At 38.7% G+C, this 18690-nt stretch overlaps 1 protein-coding gene across 1 annotated transcript in view; it reads left to right on the top strand.

Annotated features, from left to right (window-relative positions):
- The first annotated feature begins 3027 nt into the window (after positions 1–3027).
- Positions 3028–18690, top strand: part of sema4ba (sema domain, immunoglobulin domain (Ig), transmembrane domain (TM) and short cytoplasmic domain, (semaphorin) 4Ba) — a 78496-nt gene continuing 62833 nt past the window's right edge. Inside the window, exon 1 of the mRNA XM_031283323.2 lies at positions 3028–3106. The gene's annotated coding sequence lies outside the window, so the exon portion shown is untranslated. The remainder of the gene's footprint in view (positions 3107–18690) is intronic.

Here is an 18690-nt window from a genome sequence, read left to right on the forward strand (position 1 = left end):
GGGGAGGGTCATGCCTCTTTTTCATATCATGTTGGAGGGTCATAGAAAAATTATTACTGACGAAGGGAGGGTCAAGTCTTTTTAGGTTAGAGGCCACAAAACTCCTCCGGTGGCCCCTTAATTAAATAACGAACAGTCCCTTAGTGAGGCCAGCGTCTCCACGGCAGGTGACAGTGCGCACGGATCCGCTGCGCCATGCATGGATGACTACAGTAACAGAAATATGTGCAGAATTAAGACAGTCAAGACGGCCCAGTGTTTGGTGGACCGGGTACACCTTGTTCACTTAATAGCCTACAAATCATCCACGGGATCAATTACGCATCACATGAGTTTGCCCACCTGATACAGCGTTTGTTCCTGGGGAGATGGATCCGTGCGTCCTGCCTCCTGTGCGCCATGGATGTCTGAGCCTCAGCAACTACTGATATAAAGATACAATTTGCCTGTTCCTAGCATTAGCACAACACTTTGCGATGGTTAGCTTGTTACCTGTGACCATATATGCTAAATGTAACGTCTCTTTCACATTAGCAAGTGACTGACCAATTTGGGTGCGTTTTGAGATGCCTGATGAAGTTCGACGTTGTTGATCCGGCATCATTTATCTTGTTGCCACACACCTTGCATGTAGCTGGTCACTTACTGCCACTGTTTACGAAGTTATTGAAAGCAAAACTAATGACAAAAGGCACAACTCCGGGAGGACTTGGTGTCGCCATCATCAATGCATTTTTTTATGTGAGTGCGCGCACATAAGGCATAACACGTGCGTTACGTTGCACATTATGGCAGAGGGCAGGGGACATGCAGGTCGTCATACGGTTCCCCAACGTATATGCGCCAATAAAAGAAAATAGAGATACATGAATAAATTTAGATTTAAAAAGCAATAATTGCATGAAAACAGGTTGTTGACGAGTCTTGAAGCTGCAGTCCGAGTCAAGTCTGAAGTATTTTGGGTCGAGTCGCAAGTCAAGTCTGAAGTCTTTTGGGTCGAGTCCGAGTCAAGTCTGAAGTCAGCCGTTTGTGCAACTTAAGTGCGACTCAAGTCCGAGTCTCAGACTCGAGTCCCCATCTCTGCCTGTTGACAGTCAGAAACCTTCAGTTGAGTTGAGTTGAGTTGCTAATTATAGGAACAGATGTTGATCATTTCTCAATGACTTAAATGTATCTAAAATCATATTCATATCAACATTTTTCCATCTATGTCTCTGCTAAAAGAAGTCAGTTGCATCTTACTAACAAACAAGGTCATGTATGAGAGTCTTGGTCATGATTCTCTAGCTTTGAGAACGGAAAATCCAGGCTTTTGTCAAGTCATCAACAACAGAATTAAACCAATTAATTTATTCTTGTATGGTGCTATGATAACAAGGTTCTGCAGTGACACTGGGATATTTACATTTAATTATTAAATATCTAGTTAGATGTAGCTTGTACTTTGCAAAAAAAAGTGTTTTTTAAGTCTTGTTGGAGTGCAGTAAAGATTTTTGTTTTGTTTTTCATAAAACCTCTTGAACACAGAAACTGAATCATTAGCACTCACCTCTCTTTGATTGACTTTTCATTGGTCATTTAGCGCTGACCGTGCATCGTATGTTGCGGATGCCCTCCAGTGCTACTCTGCTTAGCCAGTGCTTCGTCAGAGAGGTGCTGTTCCCTTAGGATTTACACAAAGAAAGAGAAAGATAAACCTTTCCACTATTGGTTGAACATGACAGGGCTGCCAACTCTCACCCACTGAGTGTGAGATACACCAAAATGGCTTAGATCCCCCACTTTTGCTCTTTGCCTCTTGTACATGCAGAGAATCGCAAAATAGGGGACTGCAGTATTTTATTTGAAAAGAATAATAACTATGTTCCCAATGAATGAAAACACATACTGTACCTTAGTCTTGTCCCTTTAACTATCACTGACGCTTGTCCTCTTGCCATATGAACAAGCAACCATTTAAAATAATTGCCTACTTTGCTATTTTGGCAAAAAAATTTAAGTAAGTAAGTAATAATTGTATCTGTGAAACTGAAATGGTTTGATATCCAATTGGTGAACAGGGAAAAGATGTTAATTGTTTTGCATGAAAATACATTAATGTTTTAAAATCTGTAAGCCATTGAAATAAGATTGAAACACAGACTTCTTCAAAGCAAGGCACAGTATGCATTATCCCTGTTTTCAGGAGGGTAGGTGCATATTTAGCCATTTCTGTAGGTTTTGTAATTCCCTGTAAAGTAATGATGAAGGGGGGGGTAGTTATTTGAAGCACTGGAGACATGCCTCACCCTTAAGATAAAACACACAGGCTCTAAAATGATTTGTTGCATGGGTCCGCAGTTGTGTTAGGTCTGAAAGAGATTTTAAGAGCTACAAAATACTATGCATATCCTGTACATCTTGAATACTGTACATTATGCCTGTTTTGGTAGTAGCTTGTTTGAATTCAACACCTCTCTGAATTAGTAATAAATCATGACTCTTTTCTGATGACTGCAGGCAGCAGACAGAGGCCCACTCAGTATTGATAGGGGCCTTTGTGATGCATGCATTTTCAAACATGTTCCAGTAGATGGCACTGGTGCTCTGTTTTAAAAAACTGCACTGGCTGACTGGATGTACAAGACCCTTAATACATCCATGACAAGACCTTAATGGTCAGGCTGCAGCATATACAAGCATTAACAAGTACTCCCCTTAAACCAGGATTAGATGAAGATTATGCATAGTAAAAGTAAATGTTGTATGATAGATAGATAGATAGATAGATAGATAGATAGATAGATAGATATAAATCATTTACTGTTTCCCTCCTAAAATATTGTCTTCCAGCTAGTAAAGCTGTTTCCAGTTATAGAGAGAGAAAGAGTGTAGGCTAATAATATTGTGATAATACTGTTTAGAAATATAACATACTTGATTGTGAATGAACGTACATCCATGTGTATGACATGTCACTTCCGGCGGCCATCTTTGTTTCATTGAAGAAACTTTGGGAACTTTTGTGCAGCGGACGGAATATTTTTCGAGTAGGACAGAACAGGAGCATGGATGTATAACATTAGCTAGAGTCTACGAGGATCCAGACAATGTGTTCACAACCGCGGTGAGTGTCAAACTACCTCTGACGTTTTATCTATTTATTTTATTTTGTATTGTTTTTAAAAACAGAGGCCTAATTCGAACTCTGACTGCTATGAGTTACACGCATACCTATAACGTTACAGTCTAGGGTTACACGCCGCATAACGTTAGGTATTGTTATATACATACTGTAGATATAGAATAATCTATGGTTATATACACGTAGCCTATGTGACGTTACTTACCTTGAACCCACCTACCACCACCCTGAAACCTACGTTAGTTAACGTTAGCTTAATGGTAAACTAGCTAACAGTTACCCAGTTGCAATTGCGAAAAGCTATAAAAAAGAGAGAAGCCAATTTACTGATACTTTTATATGTTATAACTTAAACTGTACCTACTAATAAGTATTAACACTGTTGTTCCCGATTCATAACTGAGCTAGCTAGCTAGCTAGCTACAGTAACGTTACTGTGGGATATTATAATTAGCCTAACGTTAGCCCCCTATTTTAACAGTTGACCAGTTAATGTCCCCCTCCACTAAAAACAAATGGTTATGTCCCCTAAAAAGTCTGACCTTGACTATACTTACTTGTATCTGTGAAAAGCTTGTCACTAGAGGTGTTTCACATTTCTTAAACGTTACTGAAGGGGGAGATGTCATTCCTTGGCAGCTGGATTCACGCATGATCCCGTGATATCGCGAGAATCGTATCTTGTCAGGCTTCAAGTAGTCCCACAATTTTAATCCCGTTTCAATTGAGCCATGCATAACACATATGATGTTTGTCAATTTAAAAAATAAGATAATCCCAAGTGAAGAAAGTCACAGTCTGTCGTAGGTTTGTCTTAGTACCAGGGGTGAAACGATACATTGATCTGGATTGATATATTGATTAATGATTATCATTGATGCAAAGGGAAAATATCGATAAATATTGTCTTTAACATGCACCTTTATTTTGAAATTCCCACTATTTTATAATAAAAAAAGAATAGTTTGTTTTTCATTTAAATGTCTAGAAGAGCTCAGTAATAATTGTCAAATCATATTTTAGTTGCTTTTTGTTGATATAAATGTAACATATGTGCTAAAAGGAATATCTTCTCATATCGCAGCCCCCGGAATTTAATCAAATTTAAAAATCGTATTGTGGCAGACTTTGTGATATCAGCAAATATCGTATCGTCTAAAGAATCAACATAATATTGTATAGTGATAAAACTTGTAATTTACACTACATTAACAGTAAACTACATATTTCATCTTGCACAATATACGTCACCTTGCCTGCTTGCGAGCTAGCTAGCTTAGCTATGTTACACTTCACACACTTCGCCTCTCTATGGCATCCCGATAACTTTCACACAATTTTTGTCATCACAGCCAGGCACTGTACAGCGTGTAGCCTACACCCAGATGCCCCTGCTTTGGTTTAGAAATACTACCTATTTTTGAGGTCTGGCGTAATCCTGGGCAATATATCGATATTATATCAATATCGATATATGAGACTAGATATCGTCTTAGATTTTGGATATCGGAATATCGTGTATACCTGTTCTATTATTTGCCTTTACCCACTTAGTCATTATATCCACAATACTGATGATTATTTATCACAAATGTGTGAAAGCTCCAATAGTCAACCCAACAATATTGTCACAATATCGACATTGATTTATTTGATCAAGAATTTTGTGATATCTGATTTTCTTCATATCCCCCAGCCCTAGTCTCACGCCTGGGCCTGGCATTAGTCTGCCAGAGGCAGAGAGGCGGAAGAGCAGACAGTTGCTAGCTAAAGTGTGTAGCTTTCAATTCAATCAGGTGTTCAAGAACCTAAGTGTATGTTGATCTTAAATTGATAATTTTCTCAGAGAGGATTATTTATTGTATGTTGAACTTTAATTAATCAACCAGTATTTTCCCAATGAAGTGACCTCCCTCTGCTTTTCCCTGGATGCTACTTTGCCATTCAACACTGAACTAACTTGCTAGAATGCTGCCTTTTTAATATGGCTGCTACATTCAAGATGTGAGTCATACAGGTTGTAACAAGTGTAAATGTTTCACTCAAGTTGAATCCTTTTCAACTAAAGAGAAAGTGTTTTAACCTCAATTCATGGTTTGCCTGCAATTATTCTGCCTCTAAAATTACCTTAATGTACATTTTAAACACTTGCCACATACTTCACATTTTACACACGCCACTCACTTCTTTTTACTTGCCAGTGAGGAGGTCAGCTGGGGGGTACATAGCTCTATGATATTACCCCAGACCTCACTCCCTCCTTGTAGGCACTATAATCAAGTAGTGCAGTGGCAGAGACACAATCCCTCACCGATACCCACCAATAAAAACAGCCAAAGCTGGCGAACAGTCCAAAAACCAAATACTGTATATATTCGGTTTGCAATGATGTATAAACAAAGAAAAGACAAAAAATACTCACATTTAAGAAGCTGGTACCCACAAATGTTGACATTTTGCTTTTAAATAGTTGCCAATTAATTTTCTAAAGAATAACTTATTGATTACAGTAATTGACTAATAGTTTCAGCTGTGCTGTTAAGGATTGCCCACAATCATCTTTCTATGTTTTGGGAAGAAATAGTAATATCCGGCTTTAATGAAATACAATATTCAGGATTTCATACGCCATTTAAGCTTGAATCTCTTTCTCTCTGTGTGTGTAAGACAGGGTGTTCAGCTGCATGCCCCCTTACTTTTATCTTAATAGGCTAATTAAATGATGGTAAGTGGTGCAGTCAGTTGGTCTCATTACTATAAACTAATACATCAGATATGGTATGTAATTAACTTTAAGAGCTTCATAAGAACTTTAAATTACACAGCATTTGAGAATTTGTGTTATGAGATGAAATAAAAAAGTGACATTCATTATTATTGATCCATCTCTTGATCATTCTTTCAAGTAAGTAATTAACCATTACATTTTTGTAACAGTAATGAGAAATGCAGTTCCCAGAGCAATGTCTTGAGTGTGCCTATGTTTTTTGACATTTGTCATTGTTGTGCTGTGGTGCAGGGGCCCGTTTCAGAAAGCAGGTTTAGAGTTTGTTAACCCTGAGATGAGGGGATCTCTGGGTTTTCTGTTTCAGAAAGGGAGGTTAATCAAACCTGAGAGAGAGGGGTAACTCCAGCTCATTTCAGAAAGAGAGGTAACATAAACCTCGAGTTTCTCTCAGTCTCCTCCCTCTGACACAGCGCTCTTTCATTTCCTCATTCATTCATTCAGTCTGTTTCAGGCGCATTTTAGCGCAGTTTGTTATCTGCATGAATAAATAAACAGTGTTGGTTTATTAACTGTGTTAGGCAGACTATAAAAAAAAATGTTCTCGAACATGGCATGTCCTTTTGTCGACGATCCCGTTGATGAAGAAGCTGTATTACTTCGCAGGGAGTTAAACATACGTCGGGAGATGATATTGAGGCCCCGACTATAGATGCATTTTCATTTCCAGATACTAGCCTACCTATTTGAGCGGTATCGTCTTTCTTCCCAGTCTATCAGTTATGTAGCCTTCATAACCTTATCCGTCCTCATATCACTAACGTCACCCATGGTGGACATGCTCTACATCCCAGCAGATTCTTGTGTCGCATTACGTTGTTTTGCAAACGGCAGTTTTCTTTACATGGTGATGCGGAGCATATTAGTAAAGCCACTGTATAGCAAAGCGCGTCAGAAGAGTGTGACTCGCTCTGAAATGTTTTTCAAACGTTTTTATAGTGTTCTCTTGACACAAACCAGTGAGAGCCATTAAAAAGAAATTAATGATTATAAATTATAATTCTGTTAATGATGGTGCTGCAACCTCATAATGGGATTAGTAGTAGTTTACTTTTTCACCCGCAGGATTGCACCTAAATGAAATTATAGGTGAAATACCATTCCAGTTTTCACTAGTAATATTATACCTGTGATTAAATATGAAATTAATCCACTATATTAGAGCTTACGCATTGACTCCACCAGCAATTTTCTCCCACACCAATTATCGCTATTTTGCAGCAGCAGCCGTGTTGCTTTTTTTTTAACAAAATATATATTCAAACTCGTTGTATGTACGCATGAGTAGTTTCAGTTCCAGAGGGGTAAAGTATGCCGATCGATTTGTTTGTGGTTGTTGCCATGGTGAATCGTAGTATTATGGCTCCATTCATACTGCCTTTTTATTGTGGTGGTGCACACGAGTGAACCTACTCTGAGTTGATTGAACCAACTCAAATCAGCTGTTCTGGAACCGAAAACTCAGAGTTTCCCATCTCAGGATAAATCAACTCAGACATCAGGGTTAGACTCAGAGTTTGTTAAACCTCCTTCCTGAAACTGGCCCCAGGTCACGGCAAGATTTGGTCCATTCCAAAACAAACATTCAGGATGTTGACAGAGGTGTGTTCATGAGACCACTAGGGGGAACCCAATCCATCATCATATGCCATAATTGACTGCAGTCTACTTTGAGATGTGGGTGCAGTATAAGATGGTGAGACTGTATCTTGCAGGGGTGGTCACAATAAAAGCAACCTCTTTAATGTAATGCATTTCCAACTAATGCAAACAATGGCCTTAGTTAATCACCCCAGAGTTGAATCATGGCCTCACTAACAGATAGACTTGAACAAAAAGTGACTTTATTTTTGTTTTTATTTCTGAGCTATAATACTGGATTATTACATTGTACAGCTGTTGATTTTATTCTCTCCACCCCTGAAGGTGACATCAATATCATTCATTGATAGTAGGCAAAAGGATGAGGGTGTTACACTTGAAATTGATATATCTAACATGTTGATTACATTAGAGTGACTGATTTTGCTCTTCTTTATTTTTAATGTTTTAAAAGACATTGCATGTATAATCTCACTCTCAAAATGCAAATTCTAATGTTTTAGAGTAACCCTATCTCAGTTGTAATTTACCCATTGTTTTTGTTGGGATTTTGCTGGTTGCAGTCACCAGGTTTTAGGGCGTATTCCAGGTAATCTATTACTCTCTGTGGATAAAAGCATGGTAAAGTCATGGCTTGGCTAAATCCTTGAAACATCTGAATCATTTTAGCTAGACACCGAGGATGAAGAATTCATATTTTCTTAGCTGCATCTACAAATTCAGATTCATAGATAACCTCTGTGTGCCTTTCATGATTGATGTGTTTAGGGAGGCTTTGGTATACATGAGACGCTGCTGAGACTGACATTGAACAGATGAGGCAGGATAGAAGTAGAAAATTCATTGGTCTGGCTGCTCTCAAGATGCAGCTCTGCATAAAAGTGTGAAAATAACCTTGACAAAAAAGCACTGGACACAAGGAAAAAAAATCAACATTTTGTGCTACTGCTTGAAAATGTATTATTTAGAAGAAGAAGAAAATAGAAATTTAAAAGCTACTGAGTTTCTGTAAGAAAATAGGACAATTTCATTCTGTTGCTGGTTTGGACCCTTTGGGCTAATATTGCTCACAACGGGGCTGTCTGGGGATTGTGTTACTCTGCATGATGTCATGGCCCGCAGCACCCAGCTGTACAGGTGCAGACCTGTCCTGCCTATGACTTTGTTGTTGATTTACTCCTTTTGTTCTCAGAACAGCCATTGCCTTAAACCGTAATGCAATATTTACGATATACACAGTGTCGGGGACTTTCTTCAACTACACACATTGGGGTAATAGGGTTTGTGAACCCACCTGCAACAAAGTAAGTTAGGCCATAATCCACACTAACCACTGAAATGTTACAAAGCCTTAAATCATGGGTTTTTGACTGCTGGTTGGATAAATCTAGTTAATATTAAGATTGCCTCCTTGGACTCTGGGGAAATTAAAATGAACTTTTTCACTATTTTTTAACATCTTTTTAGACAAAACGCTGAATCAATTAAAATATCCTTAGTTATTATTTGCCGTTGAATTCAAAAGCCTGATATAGTTTATTCATCTGTCCCATAGACCTTCATTGTTTGCCAAAACTATTAAAGCGCATCAATAGCTGCAGTGTTGCACTGGCTGACATGTTGGTACATTACCATCAGCCTGGGCAGGCAGTGGAGTTTTATTTTGAATCAATCCCACAAACACTGTCCTGCTGCCACAAATACTTACAAGTACCACAAATGTATATTAATCAAATACAGTATTTACTCCTGTTTGAGTACTATTTACAAAATGAAACAATATATTAGTGGCCTATTTAAAAAAAAAAAAAAAAAAAAATTCTCAGTATACATGAATGGGCTTGGAGCTGAGTGCCACAGACAATAAAAAGTATTGAGAGACGGGCTGACACATTGTTGGTTTTGGTCTTTAAATGAGATTTGTTAAAAATGATTACAATTCAGAATGACACAGCCATTTGCCATGCTTTGGTTAATTAATCAGCTGTGATTTTGTAATTACAATTTTAAAGCATACTAAGGCTATGTTTAGACGGAAACGATCTGAAGAGAAAACGCAAAAGTGGCGTTGCGTTCTCACTTTTTATTCCGCGTTTAGACGAGCATTTTGGGGGGGAAATCTGCGTGTGTGAAATTCGATGTAGTATGCACACCATAGACAGTTAGATGCACACCAGGCGGCTAGGTGGTAGTGTGAAGTACTGCCACACACAACACCACCAAGTCCGCGCGCCTGCGTAGAACCTTCCTTCTACTTCTCTTCCTAGTAGCGCGAAGCGAACAACAAAAGCTGACAATTTTGTCTGGACAGATGAGGAGGTGGAGTTATTGCTCCAAACAATGCACACACGGCACACACACACACACACACACACACACACACACTCTCACACAGTGCGTTTTTACCCTTTAGACGAGAACGCGACAGTGGAGCGTTTTTAAGATTTCCACTCTGGAGGGTGGTTTCACTTTTTTGTGTTTTTTAAGCCCCAAAAATGCCGTCGCCGTCTAAACGAAAGGCACATCTGATAAAATATTTTTACGTTTTCACCCGTGAGCGTATTCGTGTAAACAGGGCCTAAGTGTGCCGCTTGGTTTAATTCCATAATAGCTTTGAGTGTTCATGGGCTTTGCCTGAGCTTAAGTATATATTAGTACACAAACAATGCATTGATCTAGTGCTGGAAATTACCTTTGCTACACTAGATTTGATTTATTTGTTCTATTTAGCATTCACATTTGTCTTTTCTCTCCCCTTGCTTTTAAACACGGGTCTTGGTTTTATCGTTTCAGGCTTTGACTTGACTTCTGTGGTGACAAGCCAAGTAACAGACACTGAGCTTTTGTCTCCACCCTTCTGATTTAATCTAGCACCTGTTTGCTATGCAAAGCCTCAAGAAGGGCTCTTTGATATAGGGGTGTGTGTGTGTCTGTGTGTGTTTGTGTGTGCGCGTGTGCATGTGTGTGTTTGATGCAAAATCTGATGCTATCACTTTGATACACTCACTAATCTGTGCTCCAAGGGTGGCCATGAGTACTTGATTTTTTATTTCCTAAGATAGTATAGAAGCTATATGGATAATTTCAAACTGGATCACACTAGTCTGTTCCAGCTGTTTGTAAGTCAGACCATGACCTGAAAAGAATAAATAATAAATCAAAGAGCTACTGGAGGCTTAAAATCGAGTTTGTCCAAAAGCATCAAACAAATCTTGTATCTTTTTACAATGTATGAAGATTTGTATATAGTCTAAATATAGAACAAACAAAAAAAGTCAAATGGCATGGTCTAAATAAAAGGATTAATGAGTTTGAGAAGAGAGATAATTTTGTCAAGTAGTCAGCAGTTACAATTGCCCTTATAACTGCTTTCATATAACTTCTTTTAAATGTTTCAAACTTAAATGCATTCTTATTACCTAACAAGGGCCGCAGTACAAGCAAATAAAAATTTACCTTGGCCAGTTGATGTGTGCCTGAAGTCTGGTCAAACAGAAACTATTTTGTTTGATCTGAATACAGCCCTGTAAGTGGATATTTGCTGTGTCCAAAATCCACAACCAGAGATTAAAGGCAGATATCTCCCAGAGTCTTGTACTTTGGTTGTACTCTGTACTATGATTCTGACAAACTCCATCACAAGGCCCCTTTAGGCTACTGATAGTCAATAGGCCTCTGTACAATGTGTGATGCTGTGCTGCAGGCCTAATTCTCGGCTTTGATAAGGTATTCAGTTACTTCAGCAGTTTCAGTTTTTGACATGTATCCTTAGTAAAATTCCCCTTTTCTCTTCATGGTCATTGTTTTTCATCTAAAGTCTTCTTAAAGGTAACTGTGGTCATTTGTCATGGGAGAAAAACTGTCATAAAATTAAGAATCAAGGGTGACATTTTGGTTATTTAAGCTGTACCTGTGAAATATAATTTTCTTTTGACTTTCGGAAGTAGCCTTAGGACAAGAGTAAGATTGAACACGTTACACAGAAACATTCATAAGGGCTTTTCACACGGGGGGCGATTGACGCCCCTCGTAATTCATTTTCAATGAGAGATGAGCGGGCAGATAGGGAGGCACGGACAGTTTGACAGGCGACGCAACAAGTGGGCGCAATCCCGTGAAACTGTCGCGTTCAGGCTCGTCACACGCCCGCCCGCTGCAAGATTTGAATTGTGTTGAACTTTCCCTACGTGAGCAACGCGCAGTGCAAATCAATGAACAAGAGACTGATTCTTGCTGTTTGTGAGTTCACTAAAATATAAAACTGTTTTCTAAACAGTTATCAGGTCATAGACAGCGGGGCTTTTGCTTGTCAGAGCATCAGCACAAGACTGGATTTATCGGGTAACGTCCGTAATTATGACTATGCTAATTTAGCTAACTTTAGCTGTCAACAACAGTCCGTGGTAAGGAAAGACTAGTATTGCCACTATTTGTTATAAATCAACCTGTGATTTGGGATATATGATACCACAGTCAGCTAATCTCATTCAGTTGTACGGCAGTGATACAGTAGTGCACAGTGTGCTTGTATGGATCTGTTGTAATTTTTGTACTAGCATTGACAGACCTGAAGAAAATTGCCTTTTGACTTGTCACATCTAAAAGACTTGAGACTCGACTTGGACTTGATTCAATAGACTTAAAAACATGTGTTAGATTACATTATATTGTAGGGTGTAAGACATTTTAACCATGAGAAAGGAGAACTGGCGTATGGATCTAGGGATACGTGTGCTTGTATGGATCTGAGTGAGTGTGTGGTGCTAAAATCTTTTAAAAAGGAGCCCTCTAAAATCATCTCTGCAGGCTCCTCCTGTCAGTCGTCAGAAGTAATCCCTGCAGGTTGAGTCATGTGTCGTCAAAATATATCTTTTCAAAGGATGTATTATAGAGTGATTTTAGTAAACACTGGAGAGAATATACACAGGAGGTGTTGATATCACAACGACAGATGGTCAGAAACAAGACTGACCAGGCTAGATCACAGCATGCACCAGCTCGGAGCTTCCACTGTCTCTGTGTCAAATACTGGCATTCATCTGATGAAGCATTTTCAAACTCCAAAGCACTGAGCTAATGCTATCTTAGCATGTCACTTTTGTATTTTTACGTCCCTTCATCCAAGATCTCCAGCAGTCTTGACAGGATGTAATCGTGATGACATTACTGCAGGTATTAAAAAATAAAAGAGCATCTTTAGCAACTATTTTGATAAACATTCAGTGTTTAAGTCATTTTTTTAAGCAAAAATGCCAAATAATCAATGGTTCCATCTCTCAGTTGTAAGGATTATCTTTGGTTTTGAATTTTCGGTCAGAAATTTGGTGATTTCACTAGGGCTGCCCCCTCTTAGTCGATTAGTCGACTAATCGGTCGTTTTGGTCTTAGTCAACTAAGATTTCTTTAGTCGATTAGTCATGTTTTATGCTTTTTTCATGCTGAATGACTTATTTCCAAGAAACGTACGAGCACATCTCTGGTAAACACAAGAATTAAAGTGGTGCTTTTGCATGACTCTTTGCGGAGAAACTCAGATTTACAGATCTGTCGATTAAATCAACTAATCGATTAGTTGATACAATTGAATGAGTGTTAGTCGACTAAGAATTTCTTCAATCGAGCACAGCCCTAGATTTCACATTGGGCTTCAGGATATTGGGCTGGGTATTTTTTACTCTTTTCTGACTTTTTATAGATGAACATTATTGAAGGGACAGTTCACCCCAAAATCAAAAATATATATTCTCTTACCTGTAGTGCTATTTAGTCTAGACCTAATCTATATTGTTTTGTGTGAGTTGCCCAGTGTTGGAGATACTGCCTTAGATATGTCTGCCTTCTCTCGAATATAATGGAGCTAGATGGCACTCGGCTTGTGGTGCTCAAAGCACCCAAAAAATACATTTGAAAAGCTCCACAGCAATGTCTCTTTCGAAAAATCATGACCCAGTTACTCTTATTTTTTGGCCATTTTGAGCCCCACAAGTGTCATCTAGTTCCATTATATTTGAGAGAATACAACCAATATCTCCAACATTGGGCAACTCACACCAAAACCTCTGGATTAATAAATAGCACGACAGGTAAGAGCAAAATATGTACTTTTGATTTGGGGGTGAACTGTCCCTTTAAATAGTTGACATATTAATGGATAATGAAAATAATTATTTTAGTTTAGTTAGTTGCAGCCCAAGTGTGGGCGATCTGTTGACGATTACCTCTGAACTGATTTACATATCAAAAGAAAATTGAGATAATGCATTGTATAAAAATGTATAAAAACCTAATTACAATGAGTTGTAAAGTTAAAATTGACACCAGTTGTGCGCTCATCAATATTCTAATCATAACTGTGCAGTTCATACACTAACTGTTATAAGAATAAAGACATTTTTAAAGGTACACTGTGTAGGAATTTCTACCATCTAGCAGTGAAATTGTATTTTGCATTCAAATGAACAGTGCTCTCTAGCGACTCGCTTTTTCAAATGCGCGTTGCAACTCCGGTAGCCGTTATATGTACCAAGAAGCTATGACAACATGACGGTTTTTTTTGGCGACGAGGATTCCTTCTCTTGTGGCTCGGCATAAGTATGATCCTCCATTATGAACTAAAGTGCAGTGCAGGCTTTCAAATTTGCCGGGGCAGTGACAAGCACCTCTCTCCTTCTCCGTTTCAGCTGGTTTCAGTCAGGTGATGCTGGCTCTGAACGAAAATGCGTTGTGGATTAGCTAGACAGGTAGGCTAGTGCTTTATGTCCCTCTCAGCGATTATAGTTTTTCAAAATGGCGGAACAACATGGAAGTCTCCTTGGACTTGCCCGTCCAATGTAAACAGATAAGAAATTCTTCACTTACGGGGATAAGTCAGATCATTGGCAGAGGTAATTTTATACCAATGAGGACATATTTATGAATGAAGACATTGATTTTAGCTAATAAAATACTTAAAACACTACACAGTGTACCTTTTAAGTGTAATACAACAGACATTCACATCTGTTTACTATTATAATTACTATATTTAAATAATATAGGCTTGTAATTTGGTCAGCATTTGATACCAATTTGATATTGGTAAGTAGACAGTATACTGTACAGTAGAATTTTAAAATATTTTTTGATTTTTTTCAAGCTATAGTGCGTAGTTTCTGTCGCCCCCATGAGGAATTCTAAGTAATGACAACAAAACTTCCGGCGCATCAAGCAACAGGCCTTCTGTGATCGCGCACTGCCCCCGCCCCTCCTCCACGCAGTTGCTAGTAGCCAAGGAGGACACGGAGGATTAAAAAAACATGGACTCTTCAGAAGAGGTGATTATTCATTCAAGTTATTGCGCGCGAAAGTCACTGGACGACACAATCTTCTGAACATAGCCATACTGAGAAATACAGAGAGAGTTGTGTGGAGCTGATAGTCTTAATTAGCTTTGTAGCAACTCATTTGGCAATGGCTTGAATGTAACGGACGTTCATTGATATAAAAAAGTTAAGCACTAAAGCTTTAAATTACTCCAGACCTCAACATAGGGCTAAGCTGTCAGTGCTCATCAATTTGTTTTCTCCTAGTGGGAAAGGTTATTGATAATAATGTATCTTTCATAAATGCAAATGAAAGGGTACAGTCTGTTTTCTGTAGTCACACTTCAATCAATATAACTGTATGTTAGCATAGCTGAACAGATCTGACATTGTTTTTGTTTAATCCATCCACCATTCAGGTGTGTCTTAGTTTTACAGACTAAGTCACTATAATTAATTGCATGATTCATGTTCTCTGTCTGAACTCATAATCTAGGGCTCCTTGACTGTCTTAGGCCTGAGTACACACATTGCCAGTCGCCATGGCAGTGTTTATGCCCTTGGCAATATCATGCAATGTTCAGCTAATAGATATTCTAAAACTAAGACTTCAGAAATCATGTACACATTGTGATCATAAAGAACTCAGAGGAGGTCTCCGGTGTCTTTGGTGGTGATCCTGTATTTAGAAAATATGTACAATACACTGTTTTTATTTACTATATGAGTATATTTTTTAAAGCTTACACCAGTAAAGATCAGCTTGCAAATCTCCCGTTACTGAACTGACAAATTGACTACCAGAGTTCTGAAATCACATTTGCATGGCAATTCTATTTGTTGCTGCATACTAATTGACCCTGGAGCTGGGTACAACCAGATGCTGATCACTGGGTAAATGCCATTGATATTCTAGCACGTTGTTTATCCAGTGCACATGTCTGCCCTTCGGTATCATGTGCCAAAAAATGTGTCCACTCTACTTCAGAGTCATCAACTCTGTTCAACCCACACCAACTCATCAAATTCCCTGTAGCTGGTTGCATGATTCTTTATTAATTAGAATGACAGGATCAGTGTCATGCTTTTGCATGCTCACTGACTGGTGAGTCAGTAAGCATGCAAAAGCCTATTCATCTACTGGAAAATGTGTTACAATCCCATCCCTAGTATTTACCCAATATCCAAGCTTTCCTGGAAGCTGTGAGTGAGCTTAGTATTCTGTAGTTCCCAATGGGACAAGAAAAGAATGACACAGTTAAGGTGGTGGTAATATGAAGGAGGTGGTGGTGACTGTACACACATGATTTGACTTGTCCGCCATGGACACACCTGTGTCATTGGAGCTTCTGTTGTTGTTGTTGTCCACAGCAATTGTCATAATTAAACACTAAAATTATTTAGTTGACAAGAGTTAAGTGGGGAATGGTTAGTTGACTATGAGAGCCCCGTAGCTGTGGGGATAAGATTCAAAACCACGACAAAGAAGTACATTTTATCTATATTGGAACACTGTGTGGAACATACATTATGATTTTTGACACAAAGGTAAATGGGTTAAATTAAAGAGAGTAAAATTACTATAGAGAATGCAGCAACATTGGCTTCGATTATGACTGAGTTGGATATGTGCAGGTGTAGAGAAATTAAGAGTTTCACCCTCACTGACTCATCTGAATTTAGGTCTAAAAGACTCCTGTGCCTTTGCAATTGTCTTTAATTATGCAAATATGTAATTCTGTACCCTTTCTAAGTCATTAGTAGAGTATTTTTTTTGTTGTTTCCTGCCGTCTGGAGGCCTTGGCTGCTGCTCTTACTTGTGGGGATTTAAACTGTTGTTGTGGTTCCATGCTGTCCATGGTGTGATGTGAGCAGTTGTCACATATCTTTGCACCCTTTGAGGGATTGCCACGCGACCCAGCAGTAGGCAGACAGCCTCTGATCTGTTTCTGGGCTGAGCTAAGTTTAGAGGCCTGCAGAGAGGAGTGACCTGAGACGATTTCTGGGCGAGGCAGAGAAATGGGGGCCTCCACTGCTGCTGTATCGGCTGTGCCCTGTATGCTCTGGTCAGTGTATTATTAGGCCTGGACTAAAGTTTGCACACACTGCATAATTTAACTTAGTGTCTGGCTTAACCTCAGTAAATTTAGGACTACTGTTGGTTTGTATTTGCCTTTCAAAAAGTAAACAGTGTCACACTTCATGAAAGTTTACTGTATGGAATCTGTGAAGTTGTTGGACAATTTCACAAGTTCACAAAATAATGTGTATTTAATGTGAACCTTTTGTCTTGAGTAGCTATTGTGTTGTGATATAGTTTTATAGCTTTGTTCTATTTCATGGTATACCAGAATAGGGCATAGTTTCTAAATCTGTTATCTTCTAGAATGACTGTAATGTACAGTACTACATGGAGCTGTTTTCACTCCTTTACTTCTGTCCTTACCATGCAGTGATAATCCTCCTTTCTCATGACTGCATCAGATTCATATCTCTCTAGTCCCTGTTTTTTCTCCTCAAATGCGACTCCCACCTGAGCTACCTAATGTGACTGAAGTATGCACTTGTTCCTGCACCGCTGCTGGCATGCATCATATCCTAAATATTTCATGAAATGACTCAGGGTAGACTGATGATGATGCCAATCTAAGGCCTATTGAAGCCCTCTGCACAGTCCTACAGCTTTCTGCTGCTTATACTGTGTTAATATATCAGGCTGTCTTTACTGATTATACCTCCTGACACCTGAATTACTAGGGTTTACTATTTATTAGAAGTTAGACAGGACAGGTAGAGACCATTGCAACATGGCCATTATTTGTATTTACTTTTTTGTTAACTATTGTTGAAATCTATACTGTTCTTATGTGGAAATAAGTTATACATTGCGTCAACCTGTGTATAAGTTGAGCTGGGCACCAAACGTTGATACTTTTATGGCACTGACCGAAAATACTCCGATCCTATGAGTATTGAAAAATTATTTATCTTTCGGTGCCAAATTTCGGTTCCAAAAGCATCTGAGCGTGTAAGCGCAAGCTTATCTGTCCTCTCTGCATATTGACAGAGACACACACACACACAGAGGTGCGGACAGAGTAAACTCAAGCAAACTATGTTGACTCTGCAGTTTTGTTAAAGTCACAGTAGGGGTGTAACGGTACGCAAAAATCACGGTTCGGTACGTACCTCGGTTTTAAAGTCACGGTTCGGTTCATTTTTGGTACAGTAAGGGAAAGAAATGCAAACATTAAACTGCAGGTTGTTTATTACTATAAACCTTTTTTTTTAACAATTTGTTTACACTTTTTTAAACACTTTTTAATAAAATATAATAAATAAAATATATATAAAATAAAAAAGAATAAGAAATAAAATATTGCTGCAAAGTTCTCCACTAAATAAAATACTCTGTCTCAAACCAATATCACATAATAAAATATAACTAATAACTATGGATTACAGTGCAGCATTACCAATTCCAGCTTGTCAACAACCGAGTATGGTCGTAGATCAGCTGCTATAAAAACACCAATTGCTTTCGTTATTGCGTTGGCCCGATCGGAATTACCAGCAAAGGTCTGTTTAAATGCCAACGGGAGCTGCGTTTGAATTACGGTCGTTTTTTTCCTTGTAGCAGTGATACTCGCGTGATGCCTTTTCAAGTGCGTTAACAAGTTTGAAGTGTTGCCAGAAACATACCCGATCATTACTGAGCAATGTCGGCACACTGCTTTCGTCTTATCGACTAGTCTTTGTCCGTTGACGTATTTCACTGGAAAACCGAAGTGTTCCCAAACAGGAGACCGTAATGATACGGGTGGCTCTTCAAGCTCCGGCTTGTCCGTACTGTCTATGGGCTTGTCTGCATTGGCCAT

This window comes from Sander lucioperca, chromosome 7 (assembly GCF_008315115.2).
Source record: "Sander lucioperca isolate FBNREF2018 chromosome 7, SLUC_FBN_1.2, whole genome shotgun sequence".
Classification (NCBI taxonomy): Eukaryota; Metazoa; Chordata; class Actinopteri; order Perciformes; family Percidae; genus Sander; species Sander lucioperca.